Source organism: Coffea arabica, chromosome 5e (genome assembly GCF_036785885.1).
Source record: "Coffea arabica cultivar ET-39 chromosome 5e, Coffea Arabica ET-39 HiFi, whole genome shotgun sequence".
Lineage (NCBI taxonomy): Eukaryota > Viridiplantae > Streptophyta > Magnoliopsida > Gentianales > Rubiaceae > Coffea > Coffea arabica.
The window spans coordinates 2566216-2585474 of NC_092318.1; the positions used below are offsets into that span (position 1 = coordinate 2566216).

The window sequence follows — 19259 nt, forward strand, 5'->3', positions numbered from 1 at the left end:
TTCTACAAGAGGTGTAATTTTTGAAGTTAATTCCAAAAGTGTGATCTTCGCATTTGTGAAATGCGAGTTCAGATACTTCGCATTTCACAAATGCGAGGTCAGTCTTTTACGAAAAAAAGAAAAATAAGCTCGCATTCTACTCAGTCTGAGCACAAAGCCAGAGCTCCCAATCGCCATTCAAATCTGTCTCACTCTCTCCATCCAGCTCACTCCTCACTCTCTCCTCTTTTGTTGAGCTTCCATCTTTCTCGTCAGGCGAAATCTTGGTCACAGCTTGGTCGTCGGAATCTCGCGGCCTTCTCGTCGGAAGCTCTTCTCTTTTGTAGAGCTGTAGCCGTTCTCATCAGGCGAAATCTGGGCACAGCTTTCTCGTCGGAAGCGTCGGAAGATCTCGGCCATTGTAGAGCTTGGACCCTTCTTCGGAACCCATCTCTGCTAGGCAGTTGCGCCTCTCTCCCCCCTCCCAATTTGCCACTTTTACAACCACAACAGGACTCCCCAACCAATTTTGTGTCCCATTTGCACTGCACATTTTCTTTTCACTTGGCAAATGGCTTTCAAATTCGTGACTGTGCTCTGTTACTTAGAAACAGCATAAGGGTATGAAATTTTTTTTTCTGATTTTCTTTTATTTTTCTGGGGTTTTTCTTTTCTGAATTGAATTGGCTTTTCTGATTTGGCAATTTATTGGGTGTTGTTGTTGTTTTGGCTTGTTGTATTTGCTTTTCTGATTTGGCAATTTTTCGGTTTGTCTCTTATTCGTGGCCGTTGGTGTAATTTGTTGATGCATTTGGTCTCCTGTTTGAGGACTGTTGCGGCTGCATCCACATACTTTTTCTTTTATTTTGATTAATTTTGCTGGAGGTTAGCAGTTAGCTATTGCTTTCATGTGGAGGCAGCATGGGATTAATGTGGATCAATATTGTACTGCAGAAACATGAAAGAGAAAAAAAGGAAAAGCAGCAATCAATATTGCATTGTAGAAACATGAAAGAGAAAAAAAAGAAAAAGCAGCAATCTAAGAACCATAGCTAGTTAATGCCAAGTTCTAAGTAGCTAGCTAGCCTACCAAAAAAATAAAATCTTTAAGAAGCCATGCCGAAGCTGCAAAGAAACTTTGTCCTGGCTTTCTTAGTTTTTAGTCTAAAACACCCTGCCTCAAAGATATTAGTTGTCGCATGTGGTGATTGCAGTATATGTTAGGACTGTTGATATGTGTAAATTGCTTAATTGGTTTATAGGTTTGGACTTAGTTAAAGTTTTCCTTAAGCATTTGGTCTGATAGGCTTCATGAAGTTGCCCAGTTCTTTTTACAGAAATGGAGCAGAGGATCTGCCTAATTGCTGGGCTATCATGCTATTACAATGTCTACACATTTGACTGCTATGTGTTTTATCATAGTCTACGGTATTTGAGTAACTTCTGGTATAATTTCTACTTTTACTGCTACTAGGGACATCTGTACTTGGAAGTACTGGCACCCTCATGCTATCCATGCTAACTTTAGGATCCATCACACTTTCCTGCAAACTCTGATATGTATGTATTAAATGGTAAAAAGGATTCTCTTAAACATGTTCAGGGCTGGGGCTGGAATTCAACTGCATGAACCATGGAAATCAATGCATCTGCTCTTGTTGAATGTGAGTGGGTTATGATATTAAACAACAATGTTCGAGATCATCTCATGCTGGTCTGATAGAGGTATTATTTCATTCTGGAGTAGTTCTACTTGTTTCTCATTTTCATTGACTCAGATGTTGCAATTATTGGTTTTTTTGTGGAGTATGGCTAATTTTGAAAATGGTAGTTCTACTTGTACCATAGTCTTGTGCTACTAATTTTAATTTATTTTTCCAGTTGCAGAGGATGGACACTCGCTTGGCACGTATCGAGGATCATTTAAGCATTACTCCACCTCAGGGTGGAGCTGCAGATGAAGATGACGATTGAAGCTGCACCATTACGATCACTATATTATTTGTGCATGGATTTGCTTGCATTTTGTTCTTAATCTGTGGAATGTTGGATGTTTAACTTGATTTTACTTTTTCTGTTTTTTAATTTACTAAAGACTTGTGCTTTTGCAGTGGTTTGTGATTATTGGCTGACAAGTTGTTGGAAATATTGCTTGGATTAAATGTTGTCTATTTTGGGTTTGCTAACAGGGAGTTTAGTCCACTTTTAAGAGGAGACTCTATCAAAATTTTTTCAAAAAAAATTTATATATATATATTTAATCATAATAAATTACAATAAACAAATAAAATGTTTTTCAAATATCCTAGTGAAATAAATATATGTGGTTTGGGAATTTTTTTCTCATTTAATTTGAAAATGATTATTATGTGATTATAATTTTTATATTTATAGGAAAGTATATCTTTTAATCTATAAGATACATTTATATTTATACATTTATATTAATTATACATTTATAAATATATTTATATTATGTATTATATGTAATATAATATATTTATACATTTACATATTCTTCTATAAATATATAAATATATTTATTTATAAATATTCATAAATGTATTATAAATATAAAAATTATAAATTATAGAAATACGCAAAAATATGTTTTAGAAATACGTGAACAAAATAATCCAAAAAACATCTACAGCAAATTTTTTTATATAGTTTTTCAAAAACAACCCCAAAAACAATTAATCCAAACGGACTTGTATTTGAAAAACAAAATGCTACAGTGCTATTTTTTGAAAAACAACCCCGAAAATAGTTAATCCAACGGGGGCCAATGTCATTTAAGAAATTTAACTTTTCCAATATATAATAGCAAATTTGAGAAATTGATTAATCAATTATTAGTAGTATCAATAACAAAAAAATAAAATACTATTCTTGTTCATTCTTATTTTTAATTTCACTGCAAATAATAATTGCTAACTTTTCTTTTTTATGTGGTATATAATATGTTACTTTTAATATAAGGAATTAAGTAGCTACGAATTCTCAATTAGTTTATAGATACTTAAATTATTGAATTACTAGATTAATACACTTTACAAAAATTGTTGACTTACTACATTAATACACTTTACAACATCAGCTACATATATTTTTTAATAACAAAGAGTTTATGATAAATTATTAAGAATGAATTTAACAAATAAACAAATTAAAAAAGTAATTTAAAAAATATTGAAATTTTTTGATGCAATTTTCTAGGAATTCGTATTTATCGGATGCAAGATACAGTCCAACCAAAAAGCTTGCTAGTTTGGTTACGATTTATTGCCCCAAATTATTATCAACTATTGATGTCAATATTAAGGGATCTTTTTTTTCCCAGTTGTGATGAATTTAGAGCCTTAAGTAGTAAAATTTGTAGAAATTTGCATTGCAAATTGTAAATCATTTTATAATTTGCAGTGAAATAATAAAGCAAGGGAAAATGGCATTACAATTGAAGCAAAAACAAAAATTTTTTAGGCAAAATCTAGAAGCCAATGTTGGAAAGAACCTTAAGATGGTACATAGTGAATACTTGTTCACTAGTTTTATCACTCGCATGATGAAGCACGCACGGCTTGTTACTTATGATTATTGTTTGAGCAATAATCATAAGTGTAAAATTGCAGCTTGCTCGCTCACTGGACAAGGAAGCTTCTTTGGTCATTGCTGGGCGGTTACTTACCTCGCATTTATGAAATGCGAGGTCTGCTTTTGTTTTTTTTTTTTTTTTTGTTTTTAATTTCGGTGGTAGAATAATTTAGGGAGACTTCACATTTAGCAAATGCGAGCTCAAAAAACTCGCATTTGCTGAATGCGAAGACCTCAAAAACAGACAACCATACACAAAATACTCCCTTTGTAGAATTTTTTTAAAAATCATCATAATTTTAGAAATTTCTCTGTGTGGAGTTCCACTACCTAAGGGTATTGCAAATACTCTGGTGGTATTAATTCCAAAGAAGGAGGTGCCTACGACATTTGCAGACTTCAGGCCAATTAGTCTTTGTACCTTTATCAATAAGGTCTTCACTAAAATTCTTAGTAATTGAATTAAAATCGTTCTTCCCACTCTCATCTCACTAGAACAATTCAATTTTGTCAGTGGAAGAGAGATCTCAGATAGTATCTTACTTGCACAGGAGATGGTTAACTCAATTGATAAAAAGGTCAGGGGGCACAATGTAATACTCAAGGTTGATATGATAAAGGCATTTGATCGTGTCTCATGGCGTTTTTTGTCCCAATTGTTGGGCTATTTTGGCTTCCATCCTTATTTTTTCTCTCTGGTTATGAATAGCCTCTCTTCCACCTGGTTTTCAATCCTTGTCAACAGGAAGCCATATGGATTTTTCCAAACAAGTCATTGAAACAAAGGGATCACCTTTCTCCTTTTCTTTTTATATGGTGTTAGAGGCGCTTAGTAGAGGCTTGAAGAGCTTAATCTTGATGGGAACGGTGCAACCATATGCTCTTGGCTGTGGCTGCATGCCAGTGTCACACGTAGCATTTACGGATGATGTTGTAATTTTTTCAAGAGGAGACCGTCGTTCGGTTAGCTAGGAAACGACTAATGGCTCGGTAGACGGGGTTTCAGTAGATGGATCTCCCCTTTGTTGATTAGGAGCAAGCTTTTCAAAGGTAAAGGTAAGAAAGAACACTTTCAGCAGTTAGTTGAGAAGATGAGACAAAAGTTGGCGGGCTGGAAGAACAAGTTGCGGTCAGCTGGTGGCCAGATAATTTTAATCAAAAATGTTCTGACTGCTATACCATTATATGCTTTTACAGTTTTACAGCCACCTAAGAGTGTGTTGGGCTAGTTGGAGAGGATTATGTCCTCTTTTTTCTGGGGGGAAGCAGATGGACTGGATAAAAGACATCGGATTAAATGGAGAAATCTGTGCAAGCCAACACAGGAAAATGGTTTGGGGTTGTGCCAACTGGAAGACAGTGTGAACGCTTTTGGGTGCAAACTATGGTGGAAGTTGCGGTCTACTGAAACTTTATTAGCTCGGTTCATTCACTCTAAATATGCTATTGCTGAGAAGGTTTGTCACAGGTCCGAGGTTTGGTGGAAGAAAACTTGCAAGTATTAATAAGGGATGGTAGCTCCTCATTCTGGTACGATAATTGGTTTGGCTCCGGTCCTCTTGCTAGCCAAAAGGTTCAAGTGCCATTGCCAAATGTTCGTGTTCGAGATTTGTTGCAAGATAACGACTGGAACTTAGGCCAAGTAGAGTTGGTTCTCACACATGAAGAAAAAAATGCAGAATTTACGGTCTCATACGTAGCTCTCCCAGGGTAAGAATCTGATGGTCTAGTGTCCATCTGCAAATGGTACGTTTTAGGTATCCTTAGCAATGGAAATGCTTCAGCAACCTTCAAGCTCAATGATATGCAGGAGGATGAGCAGGCGAATGCCATCAAAGGTATCGGTCTTTATGTAGAGACTGATTAATTTCATCCTGCCATTTCCAGATATCCTACAACAATTTGGTTTTAATCTCCCCTCGAAGTTTGCATTCTGTGATAATTAGGACAATTTCGCCCACTGCTTACTTGGATGTCAACTGGCAGTGCAGGTGTGGAAGAGAATAGAGTAGAAATTGGGTATGAAAGTACCACCATCAAAGGATATTATGCTTCATTTGCAGAATTGGTGGATGCACTCTTCGGGGAGGTCAACAATGGCTGAGCTGACGCAGATAGTCCCCTTATTAATCTACTGGGAGCTGTGGAAAGCAAGGAACAAAGCCATTTTTTATGATTATAAAATGATAGTTGGTCAAGTCTTTCATCATGTGCTTGAGTTGTTACATTTTATTTCCTTGGCTCACCTCTTTGTCTTGGAAAATTGCAGTGGAAAGGGTCTTCAGCAGCTGGGGTTGTAGCTTTCCTTCACAGTTTCTAAACCCAAAAATGCTTAACTCTAGTTTGGTCCTTGCCATCACACCCTCATGCAAAACTAAATATAGACGGCTCGTTGCTAGGGAGTCTGGGAGACTTGAGGGAGATAATATCACTCGTTGGCGTCCCTCCCCGTGTGCAAGGAATAACAGTACTATAAAAATTATACTATTCAAACTATGAATCTAAGCAATTAATGAATAAAGTAGATTATACTCATTGATAATAAGTACATTAAATAAAATATTCTTAGAGAAATTAAAATTTAATTAATTTTTAATTGAAAAGTGGGTCCTAGGTTGGGCTCAGGAATGAGCTAATAAACGAGCTCCTTAGTAGCAAACATCATTGGTTCGATGTTTCGGGTGAAACCAATTCACTAATAAAAAGCATTTTCTAAGTGAAGATCTGCACGAATTGAAGTGAGACTATATTTTAAAATGAATGAAAAACAGACTATTAAAATGGGACGAATAGATTACTTTGTATTGATATTAATAAATGAATGGTGTAATAAAAGATTCCATGAATTTTGTTCCAAATTTATAAATTTTGTTCCACATATTTCTATTTATATTAAAAGAAAAATAAAATGGCCTCTTGATTAGACCTTGACATAATTGATATGTACTAACTGACGTAAACAATTGCTATAATAACAAAACTCTGTTAGAATATTAAACAGAGTTAGTTATAGTGAGTTATAATTTGTTTAAAAGGTTGTACACTATTCAAGCTCTCCCTTATCAATAGCCATTCCGCATTTGTTCTTGGCCATTCTTAATACCTTTTTTTTCAAAAAAAAAAAAAATTTATGGAGGAGGAGAGCGGGATAGTAAAACGTCTCTGCAACTGTGTTTTAAAACTTGTACTAAATAGTCCAGTCTGACTAGTTGAACCAAAAACTAGCTAGGCTTCCTATTCGTGTCTCTTTTAAAAATTGCACCTCAAAAACTCTGTAAATCCCAATTTTACTAATCTTGTCATTTTTTCTATATTTTTTTCATTACTAATTTCTTTTTTTTTCTTGTATTTTCTTCATCTCTAAAGCCTAATTTCATCTCTCCAACAATCAGGTGATAACATATGCAAAATCACGAGGGAAAAGTTTCAAGAAAATAGCAAGAAAGAAAATGGGAAAATAGATTTATAAATCTATGCATTGCTATCTTTTTTTTTTTTTTGGCAAGAGAAAGTTGCTTTTATTGATATGTACAATATAACCTTACAAAGGGATAAACCTCCTACATCAACAAAACTTCTAGTGCAATATCAGCACTGTACAGAATAGGTAAAAAAGCTAACAACATTAAAAGCTAAACCTATTAATCAATCTTAGTCCAAACCCCACTCAAGCATCAATTGCCAATTAGTCTTAGTCCTTGGGGCTTTGGATCAAGAAAGCGCAGACAGCCAAATCACTCTAGTAATATTCTCCATAAATTTCAATGTTCCTACAGATGAATGCTGAAATATCCTCTTGTTTCTTTCTTGCCATATATGCCAAACAGTGGTTGCAAAAACATGAGGCCTGATTTTAGACACAAAGGAGCTTGAGCTAGCATGTTGAGACCATCACGTTACTTCTTCATCCCATGGTAAAGAGCATCTATATACCAAACAAAGTCTCTGTAGTTTTTCCAATATGCAACCAGAAAAAGTCCATTGGAAGAATAGATGCTCAATCGTCTCATTTTCTTGATTGCACAGAACACAAATTGGAGAGACATTTGCTACTCCCCATCTAGCAAGTCTACCCTTAGAAGTTTATGTTGTACTGCTAACCACAGTACAAACGCAAATTTTGGTATATGGACACTCCTCCAGATAAGCTTGAATCAAGATACCTTAGTTCCTGTGTGAATCAATTTTTCGTTAGTAGACTTAACAGAAAGTACTCCATTTGCTGTTGCTGTCCACCTTACGCAGTCCTACATATGGGATTGCAGTAATATTGGAGCACAGTCTTTAAGCTCTCGCACCTTAGCATTAAAATGTCTTCCAATAGCCCAGATCTATTCACTACTCATAACCAAATCAACCACTTTTAGATAGCTTAGATAGCTTTAGGTCTCTAAGCAAAGATTCAGGAAATTTCAGGTAGAGGGGTCCCAAAGAGAGCCAATTATCAAACCAGAAAGGAGTGCCCTTTCCAGCGCCAATATCAACACTGATCAGAAGCTTAGCAGTGTTTCTGATTTTAAGAATCTTCCTCCAAATCGAGGAACATTCAGTAGGTATTTTGATTTCCCAGAGGCTGCATTTATTCAGCTTAACCGAGTGGATCCACCTCACCCATAAAGTGTCTTTTTTGTTTGTACATATATTCGAAATCAATTTGAGCATCAAACATGTATTACACTGAACAATATTTCTAATCCCCAAACCTGTTTCTTCCTTTGGTCTACAAACATCTAACCACTGATCGACAAATTCTTGCAAGCGCATAGGGTCAATCGTAGTAATAATTTACCTGAAATATTTTAAGGTCGAACCCACAGAAACGAGTTAATTTTCTACTTTAATTATTCTAACAAAATTCAAATTTAAGGAGTGTATTTTCTACTTAAGCAATAAAAGAAACAATCAATTTAAATAAAGTAGTGGTGAGAAAACAATAGACGTGAGTGTAGGGTTTCAGATTTTAATTCAAAATTTGAATCAATTATCTAGTTAATTTCTTACCAAGTTATGAATGCATCACATATCTATATTTTAGACCACCTCTCGATGCATCTAAAGTATGTTTAATTAAATCCTACGCCTCTCTTAATGATCATAAGATTTCAATTAAACCCATTAAAATTCTCAGTGATATAGGTGCGTCACACATACTCTAACCTGCTCTCGTGATTAGTCTATCTGTGTTTATCTATCTAGCGCACAGTTGTATCTCCTTTCTCAAGATAAATAAATCATAGTAAAAAGCAAGAAATTAAACTAGAAAAATTAATCAAATTCCTTCATTAAAACCCTAACCCTAGAAACAATTTATTTCAACATGATTTAGAAGTTACAACCACGAATTTAAAAAGTTGCTACAAAGATAAGAGAAAGAGTAAGAAAACTTTTCAGTTGTTTGCTCCAATCTTCTCCTTGCGTGCTCCTTGATTCGCCTCCGTTTGATCTTGATCTCTCAAGAATAAATTATGAAAAGATGTTAAAACTAGACTAGACTAATGTTTTCCACCTAAAAACCCCTATTTATAGTTTCTTGAAGGTATATCCTAAATAGGGTAGGAATAGACTCAATTGGATTCAAAAAATCGTGTTTTCGCACATTTATCCAATGAAGACCAGCCCAATGTCTAGTGCCTGTCATTGGACTGAGCTCAAAGCATAAAAGGATCTGGAGATGTTCAGCGTGAAGCCATTTGCGAAGTCTAGCACCGATCATGGATTTGACCACGGATCAATGCGGATCCACACGTGGATCACTTTGAAACCTCAAAACACCATCAAATAGGCCAAATCAGTTCTTGCTCAAAACATAAATTGTAAACCTTTAATAAGCTTTCTAACGCCACAAGAATCATGTCATTTGGAGATCTGGACGCTGAGATATGCCTAAAAAACTAATACCTGGTCATAAGAGCATTGCAGCACAATTGTACTTCAGTAATTTGGACTTTTGATTATAAAAATGTGAGAACCAAACTTTGAGGTCTTCATAAAAGTTGTAGAGAATTCTCTTAACTTAAAATTAAATCAAGAATCATCTTAATATGATTTCTGTAACTCAAGTTATCACCAAAATACTGAAATATGTCATTCCTGCGAAACCTCTATCCCTTGACTTTGTCCTCTTTCATTGCTACTGCACACCTTGTTTTTAGTCCATTTTCTCAGTAATTGAGCTTTTCACCTATTAGAATAATATATGTGAGGACCCGAAAAATTTTTTTTTTCTTGTTTTATCGAATATTATTGGTTTATTTAAATATTTATTCACCCGTTTTCTCCGAATAATTTATTCCCCCTATTTATAGTTTCTTGAAGGTATATCCTAAATAGGGTAGGAATAGACTCAATTGGATTCAAAAAATCGTGTTTTCGCATGGAACAATGTCTCTCTTACTGATCAAAGCATAAAAGGATCTGGAGATGTTCAGCGTGAAGCCATTTGCGAAGTCTAGCACCGATCATGGATTTGACCACGGATCAATGCGGATCCACACGTGGATCACTTTGAAACCTCAAAACACCATCAAATAGGCCAAATCAGTTCTTGCTCAAAACATAAATTGTAAACCTTTAATAAGCTTTCTAACGCCACAAGAATCATGTCATTTGGAGATCTGGACGCTGAGATATGCCTAAAAAACTAATACCTGGTCATAAGAGCATTGCAGCACAATTGTACTTCAGTAATTTGGACTTTTGATTATAAAAATGTGAGAACCAAACTTTGAGGTCTTCATAAAAGTTGTAGAGAATTCTCTTAACTTAAAATTAAATCAAGAATCATCTTAATATGATTTCTGTAACTCAAGTTATCACCAAAATACTGAAATATGTCATTCCTGCGAAACCTCTATCCCTTGACTTTGTCCTCTTTCATTGCTACTGCACACCTTGTTTTTAGTCCATTTTCTCAGTAATTGAGCTTTTCACCTATTAGAATAATATATGTGAGGACCCGAAAAATTTTTTTTTTCTTGTTTTATCGAATATTATTGGTTTATTTAAATATTTATTCACCCGTTTTCTCCGAATAATTTATTCCAATCATTTTAAGTCCATTCGTATGGAACAATGTCTCTCTTATATTTTTAAAATGTCCTGTTAGCAAATTTGATTTTCGGAAGTTTGTTTAAGTGAAGAATAACGAGTATACGTGTTTCGAGGCGATATTTTAACCGAGAGTACAATTACCTTGGAGAATTAAGAATGATCAATAGTAGATTGAGAAAACTTAATTGAGGAAGTAGAAGTGAATGGATTCTAATTAAGTTACCCCGTGATCGCGTCGAAGGTTTTCGAAAATCACACCGCGCGGCAAATTGGAGACTTAAGGAATCAATGTGTGAGTACTCATGGTTTATTTCTAAGATAACTATTTTTATGATTAATTACCCTAATATTAGTTACTTCTATTATCGTTACACAAATTTCTTTTAAATTTCACTTTATCGTGCGCGAATTGGAAATTCGCGTAAATTGAGCCGGAGCGGCTAAGTGGAGATTTAAGAAACTTAATCTAGACTACTAAGAGCGAATAATTATAATGTTTAAGGAAGTGCATTAGAGGTTTAGTGCACAAGTGAAACAAACTTGAGAGAAAACAGAGACGAAACGCGCGCGTACGCGTACTATTGGAGAGTTGACTTTTGTGCACAAAAGCCACCAACCACCAAGCTTTTCCAAGAAGCTTCCCATATCAGATTTTCACTCCATCTCACTCTGTCAAAGCAGCCGGCCACCCCAAGGAGAAGAAGAACCAAAAACCTTCATCATCTCACTTCAATTTCTTGCACCATTTCACTTCAAATTTACCATACAAACTCAAAACGACTTGGAGACTGTCTTGGACTAGGAAGAGGGCTTCATTCTCACGGTTTTCTTGGAGCTTCAAGGTGACCAAAATTTCTCAGTTTCATCAACCAAGAGGTAGTAAATCATCCAACATTTGAAACTTGATTCTAGCGGGTTAGATTGCACTTGGAAGCTTGTAATTTCATGTGGGTAACTTTGGTTGGTTGAAAATCATGTGAGTGGGCTCTATGAAATCCCACAATGAAAATGGTGGACTGATATGATGATTTTGAATGTTATTTATGTTGATTAAGTGTTAAATTAGTGGATATAAGTTGAAAAAGTAGAAGGAAAACAAAAGGAAACCAAAGGAAGGAAAGAGCCGATTCTGCCCTGTTGTGGCAGAGGTCTTGGTTCGATTTTTTGTAATTAAATGACCTTGATTATGATGTAAATATGTTGTATAGGTTGTGTGGAAAGTTTCCACCAAAAATCACTTGATTTGGTTGGGTAAAATTTGCATTTTCGAAAATCCTTCAAACCTGGAAACGGTGTACAGAGGTACTCTGGCAGCGAACTTTGAACAAACATAACTCTTTGCTCCGACGTCAAAATCGAGTACTGTTTGTGGTATTTAAAACTAGACACTTCTAGTTTTCTAACAGTATAAAATGTATCCCCTGATTCAACTTGAGTGAACCGTACTAGCTTTTCAAAATTACCTGTTCTGTTTTACGGCTGTGTTGGAGAGACAGTGAGATGCTGGAACTTGTTGCTTGAATTTGAGTTAGCTATGGACTGAATCTTAAAATGTTTCCTTCTGAGAAATTGTAGCCCTATGAATGTAGTTTCCAACTCCATCAACCATGCAAAATTCCAAGTTGAATTGACTGAGTTACGGCCAAATAACTGACTTGCACCAGAGAAAAAAAACCATAATTTTGGGCTAGCCGATGGCTTAGCTTGAATTGGGGCTTGTTATTTTGAAAATTTTGGTGTAAATCACCTACCAAATGTATTTTGGATGTTTCTTAGACCTTTTTTTCATAAATGAACCAGATTTGAGTAGATTTCATTGGCCAAATGTTCGGGAAAGGAAAACGGAAGCATAAGGCAGATTTGCCATGGAAATTCTGGAAAACTTAGTGGTCTTGTTAATTGACCTTCCGAACGAATTTTTACATGAAATTTGACAGAGGAATAGCCTTTATATAGTAGTGTAATGATACCAAATTTGGTGCCATTCCAAGTTTATTTTGATGCCCAACTGAAGTCCCAAAACTTATGCTTCAAATCTGGAAATTTTTGTGCAGTAAGAAATTTTGAACCAATTTTGAGCTGCTACATCTTCGAGCTCAAAACTCTGTTTCTTGTTCTGTTTGTTGTGTTTTAAACTTGGATTGTAACTCTAATTGAATTTCAAATTCGAGAGGCTATTTCACATTCTGTGAATTTTGCTGAATTTCCAAAATTTGCCAAAAACCAACCCCGAATCCGTCTTGGAAGTACAAGTCAGCAACTTCAAGCCAAAATTTGAATGTCTTCCACTTAGAATCATGGAAAAGTTCCTTCTAAAAAATTTTAGCATTTCGGAACTAGTTTCCAACGGTACCAAGTTTTCTAATTTTGGACCTACGAAGAGTGAGATATGATTTTTCAAAAAATGCACCTCAAATCTGAAATTTTCAAACTTGACGGGAATTGAGTTTTTGGAGACTCTTCCCTATCCTCCAATACTAATTGACCATTTTGGACTTGTCTTCATGAAGGAAATCAGTGTTTCCTTGTGTTATTAAACACCACTTTCGAACCTTGAATTTTGAGCAATTAAGGCTCATTTTCATAATATTCTCTAAGATTGTACAAGTATGCAATATTCTTTGATAATTGGGGGTTCTAAATGATAGTGTGTAATAGATAACTATTGTTTGTTCAGGCATTCAAGAGGACCTCACAACAGACGCTTAAGTATTTGAATCATGCCACACACTCTCCTTTTAACTAAGTGAGTGTCAAGTGTATATGAACTTGTTACGTGCTTAATTGTTATTAGTAATTAGAGATTTTGAAAATGTTGAGTCGAGTGTGTATTTTACCGCACTTGTTCTCATTTGAATGAATAATGATTGAATTGATTGAAATGAAATGAATTGATTGAAATGTATTGAATGGATTGAATGAAATGAAATGGTATGCTATGGCTGCATACATCGCTGGAGTGAATCTTCTCGACTCATAAATGTTAAATGGGGGACGCTCAAACTCATAGGCCGACCTTGGACTCGAGCCGGCATGGGTTTGGTCGGGAAGCTTGGTGAGCCGTGGGAATGAAATGATAAACTTGATCTATTGGAGAGATCTTGCTTGGCCTACTCGTGCAGTAGCACCTTTAACGCAGTCCGGGCCCGGTAGGGGGTTGTAAGGTGGAAGGACCTGTGAAGTAAAGTAGAGTTCTACGGAATTAAAAATGTCGACTCGGGTAACGGAGTGTCATCATGGGAAGGTATTCAATCGAGGTTGGCGAATCAAGTGAAAATTAACTCTTGAGAGCTACCATATCCTTGAATTGTTTCTATTTAAATTTCACTTGAATTGTTAATTACTCGAATATTATTGTTTTACTTGTTGAATAGGATTGCTACTTGGACAACGTGCTTGCATGTGTGTTTTTGGCCTCACGAGCAATCACTCACCCCGTAGATTTGTTTTCCTTAATAGGAACGGACTTGGAGTGAAACTCGAAGAAACCCTTGGGATGTACTTTTGTGTTAGGGTTTCAAATGTAATCGATTAGACATCTTCTGGCAGTGGTATATTTTGGGAAATTAATGTATTTTGAAGTTGTGGTGTAAGATTGAATATTTATATATGGAAGCATCTGCATTTTCTTACTTTGTCTTGTCGTTTTAGTTATCATTGTATTAAGCTTGAAGGAGAATTGTACCGAGTCCTGGCAAGAGTTGGACAGGTGTCCCGCCGATACCCTTTGGTTCGCTTTAAAGAGAAGTGGGGGCATCACAGTTGGTATCAGAGTTTAGGTTTCAGATCTTTGTAGTGTATCTTAGGCTTAAAAGTTTAGAATACCGGACTGTGGAACTAGTTTGAAAATTTAGTGACAGCCTGTAGGGATGAAAATCGGAGCCTAGGTTTAAAGAATTATTTGGGGAGATATTTGAGAGACTTTACTCTCGAGAATAGTGACTGGATAACTTAGTTATTCCTTAAGTGATATTGAGCGAGTTAGCAGGTTTAAGTTTCTAATCCGAAAATTGTGGTTGTTTTGCAGGGATGGAGAATGGAAACGGGAACCCTGCTACTAATGGGAATGGTCATGCCAATGGTCATGTAGAGCCTCCTAGGTTTATTTACTACCAAGCTCTTGGTGGAGGAGCACGTGTGCGTTACTCGCCCGCTGATAAGTATCCTCGTTGTCCGTGTAGGTTGACATTTGCATACCCGAACCACCTTGTACTAGCTCTCGACGACGAGCGTCGTCAGTTGGTGAACACCAACCGAGACTTACTTCAGGAGATGGACGAGCTAAGACAGATGGTGAGTGCTCAGGGTGAGAGGATTGCTGAGTTTGAGGAGGTATTGGCTGGCGAGATGGCTACTGCTGAGGTCACTCGCGAGGAGCTCCAGAGGACTAGGGTTTGACTTACTAGGTTAAGTGAGAAAGTTCGAGATCGGGCTTCTGGGATCCTAGCAGACACTAGTATGTTGGTTGATAAGGTGATGGACCTTATTCAGAGTTCGGCTCAGAAGGAGGATCCTGAGGAGGAGATTCCACCTGGTAGCCCTATTGTGAACTAGATCCAGAGTGATAGACTCTTTTGGCTGATATAGTTAGACTTAGCTGGGGTGATGCTAGTGCTAAGGCCATTGTATTTTGTATAACTGTGTTGCCTACTTTTGAGACACTTGACTTTACTTTAGTCATATGTGACTAAAAGTACTTTTGTGGCACCTGTGTGTTATATTTTTGTAATTTCTCCATGACTTGCTAATTGTATGAACTTTGAAGTGTTAATGAATATAAATTATTGTTATTTCCAATGTTTCTTGATTGGCTCTTGTTTTGAGTATTTTCTCGCGTGATCACTTTTATTTCTTGCACTAGGTACCATTAGAATTATGGACGGACGAAGGAGTGGTCGGGGTCGTGGGTGAGGGTTTAGACAAGCCCAACCTCAAGGGAATGACCAGGGATCGGCAATTAGACCGACCCAGGGACAGGAGAATGTAGAGGGTAATCAAGTGGCTACTATCATCAATAGGATGACTGATATCCTTGAACGCTTAGTTGAGAGACAGGACCCAAGACCACTTAACCAACCTGTAGAACAGGATAGAGGGGAAGATAGAGCCTTGGAGAGGTTCCTGAAATTTAACCAGCCTAAATTCACTGGTGAACCTGATCCTGAGGTAGCGGAGAATTGGCTGGAGAGGATGACCAATATATTCGCCGCCTTAGACTATACCGAAGATAGGCGAGTGAATTTTGCTGCTTTCCAATTTGAGAGAGTAGCACGTGCTTGGTGGGACGTGATAAAGGGAAAGTGGGAGAGAGCCCAAACCCCTTGGACTTGGGAGAATTTCACAAGGGAATTTAATGAGAAATGTTTTCCTCCTCTGATTCAAGAGAAGCGAGAGGATGAGTTTATAAAATTGAGACAAGGAACTCTTAGTGTCACGGAGTATGAGGGGAAGTTTACTAAACTTTCTAAGTACGCTCCCGAATTGGTGATTAACGAGCGGAAAAGGATAAGACGTTTCGTACAAGGGTTTAATGTAGAAATCCAGGAGGGCTTGGCCGCAACCCAAATCTCTACATTTTCTGAGGCACTAGAGAATGCGCAGAGAGTCGAGAGTGCATGAATGCAAGTTAGGGACTTCCACAATAAGAAAAGGAACTTTTCTAGTCCTACTTCTGGACAGGATAGTAAGAGTACCTCACCTTCTAAAAGGGAAAAAGGAATGGAAGGAGTGGAGATACCTAGTACAAAAAGGGGGACTCAAAATAGAGAAGGTCCTAATGGACGGGGTCAACTGAGAGGAACACTTTCTAGTGGTTCGGCAATGACATCTCAAGTTAACTGTGGTTACTATGGTAAATCAAATCACTCGGAGAATGACTGTTGGAAAAAGTTTAGGAAGTGTTTGTTCTGTGGTAGTACCGAGCACCAGCTCGCGACTTGTCCAAATAAGCTGAAGGTAGGAGGTAGCACCCAAAGACCAGAAAAGTCAACCTCTAAGCAGACCAGTGCTGGGGGAAGTCGACCTAAGGTACCTGCTTGGGTTTACGCACTGGACCATCAACAGATACCCAATGTGACTGAGGTGGTTGAAGGTGCGATCCCTATTTTTCCACCGTTTAGCTAAGGTCTTAATTAATTAGGGTGCAACACATTCTTTTGTAAACTCTAATTTCATGGGTGGATAGACTTGAAACCAATTAAATTACCATATGATTTGGAGGTTAAGACGCCTACGGGGGAATGAAAGTTCGATTGCTAATTGGATAAATAGAAATTGTGAAATATGGATCGGAGAGTGTAAGTTAGTGATTGATTTGAAGAGCATAACTATTAAGGGAATGATATTATTTTAGATGTGAATTTCGAAATTCTTTTAAGGAGGGGAGGATGTGAGGACCCGGAAAAAAAAAATTTCTTATTTTATCAAATATTATTGGTTTATTTAAAATTTATTCACCTGTTTTCTCCGAATAATTTATTCCAACCATTTTAAATCCATTCGTATGGAACAATGTCTCTCTTATATTTTTAAAATGTCCCGTTAGCAAATTTAATTTTTAGAAGTTCGTTTAAGTGAAGAATAACGAGTATACGTGTTTCGAGGCGATATTTTAACCGAGAGCACAATTACCTTGGAGAATTAAGAATGATCAATAGTAGATTTAGAAAAGTTAATTGAGGAAGTAGAAGTGAATGAGTTCTAATTAAGTTACCCCGTGTTCGTGTCGAATGTTTTCGAAAATCACACCGCGCGGCAAATTGGAGACTCGAGGAATCAATGTGTGAGAACTCATGGTTTATTTCTAAGATAACTATTTTTTATGATTAATTACCCTAATATTAGTTACTTCTATTATCGTTACACAAATTTCTTTTAAATTTCACTTTATCGTGCGCGAATTGAAAATTCGCGTAAATCAAGCCGGAGTGGCTAAGTGGAGATTTAAGAAACTTAATCTAGACTACTAAGAGTGAATAATTATAATGTTTAAGGAAGCGCATTAGAGGATTAGTGCACAAGTGAAACAAACTCGAGAGGAAACGGCCACGAAACGCGCGCGTACGCGCACTATTAGAGAGTTGACTTTTGTGCACAAAAGCCACCAGCCACCAAACTTCTCCGAGAAGCTTCCTATATCAGATTTTCACTCCATCTCACTCTCTCAAAGCAGCCGGCCACCCCAAGGAGAAGAAGAACCAAAAACCTTCATCATCTCACTTCAATTTCTTGCACTATTTCACTTCAAATTTACAGTACAAACTCAAAACAACTTGGAGACTATCTTGGACTAGGAAGAGGGCTTCATTCTCATGGTTTTCTTGGAGCTTCGAGGTGACCAGAATTTCTGAGTTTCATCAACCAAGAGGTAGTAAATCATCCAACCTTTGAAACTTGATTCTAGTGGGTTAGATTGCACTTGGAAGCTTGTAGTTTCATGTGGGTAACTTTGGTTGGTTGAAAATCATGTGAGTGGGCTCTATGAAATCCCACAATGAAAATGTTGGACTGATATGATGGTTTTGGATGTTATTTATGTTGATTAAGTGTTAAACTAGTGGATATAAGTTGAAAAAGTAGAAGGAAAACAAAAGGAAACCAATGGGAGGAAAGAGTTGATTCTGCCCTGTTGTTGCAGAGGTCTTGTGGTTAAATGACCTTGATTATGATGTAAATATGTTGTATAGGTTGTGTGGAAAGTTTCCACCAAAAATCACTTGATTTGGTCGGGTAAAAGTTGTATTTTCGAAAATCCTTCAAACCTAGAAACCGTGTACAGAGGTACTCTGGCAGCGAATTTTGAACAAACATAACTCTTTGCTCCGACATCGAAATCGAGTGCCATTTGTGGCATTTGAAACTAGAAATTTCCAGTTTTCTAAAAATGTAAAATATATCCCCTGATTCGATTTAAGTGAACCATACTAGCTTTTCAAAATTACCTATTCTGTTTTACGGCTGTGTTGGAGAGATAGTGAGGTGCTGGAAATTGTTGCTTGAATTTGAGCTAGCTATGGACTGAATCTTAAAATGTTTTCTCTGAGAAATTGTATCCCTATGAATGTAGTTTCCAACGCCACTAACCATGCCCAATTCCAATTTGAATTGACTGAGTTACGGCCAAAATACAGACTTGCACCAGAGAAAGAAAACCCTAATTTTGCGCTAGCCGATGGCTTAGCTCGAATTGGGACTTGTTATTTTGAAACTTTTGGTGTAAATCATTTACCAAATGTATGTTGGATATTTCTTAGACCTTTGTTTCATAAATGAACCAGATTTGAGTAGATTGCATTGGCCAAATGTTCGGAAAAAGAAAACGGAAGCATAAGGCACATTTGCCTTGGAAATTCTTGAAATCTTAGTGGTCTTGTCAACTGACCTTCCGAACGAATTTTTTCATGAAATTTGACAAAGGAATAGCCTTTATATAGTAGTGTTATGATACTAATTTGGTTCCATTCCAAGTTTATTTCGATGCCCAACTGAAGTCCCAAAGCTTATGCTTCAAATCTGGAAATTCTTGTGCAGTAAGAAATTTTGAACCAACTTTGAGCTGCTACATCTTCGAGCTCAAAACTCCGTTTCTTGTTCCGTTTATTGTGTTTTAAAATTTGATTATAACTCTAATTGAGTTT

At 36.6% G+C, this 19259-nt stretch overlaps 1 long non-coding RNA gene across 1 annotated transcript; it reads left to right on the top strand.

Moving 5' to 3' along the window:
* LOC113708031 (uncharacterized) lies at nt 1–2141 on the top strand. Its single transcript, XR_003452406.2, has 3 exons — nt 1–600; nt 1583–1704; nt 1861–2141. It is a non-coding gene; the product is annotated as an uncharacterized lncRNA (long non-coding RNA).
* Nucleotides 2142–19259: the final 17118 nt, after the last annotated feature.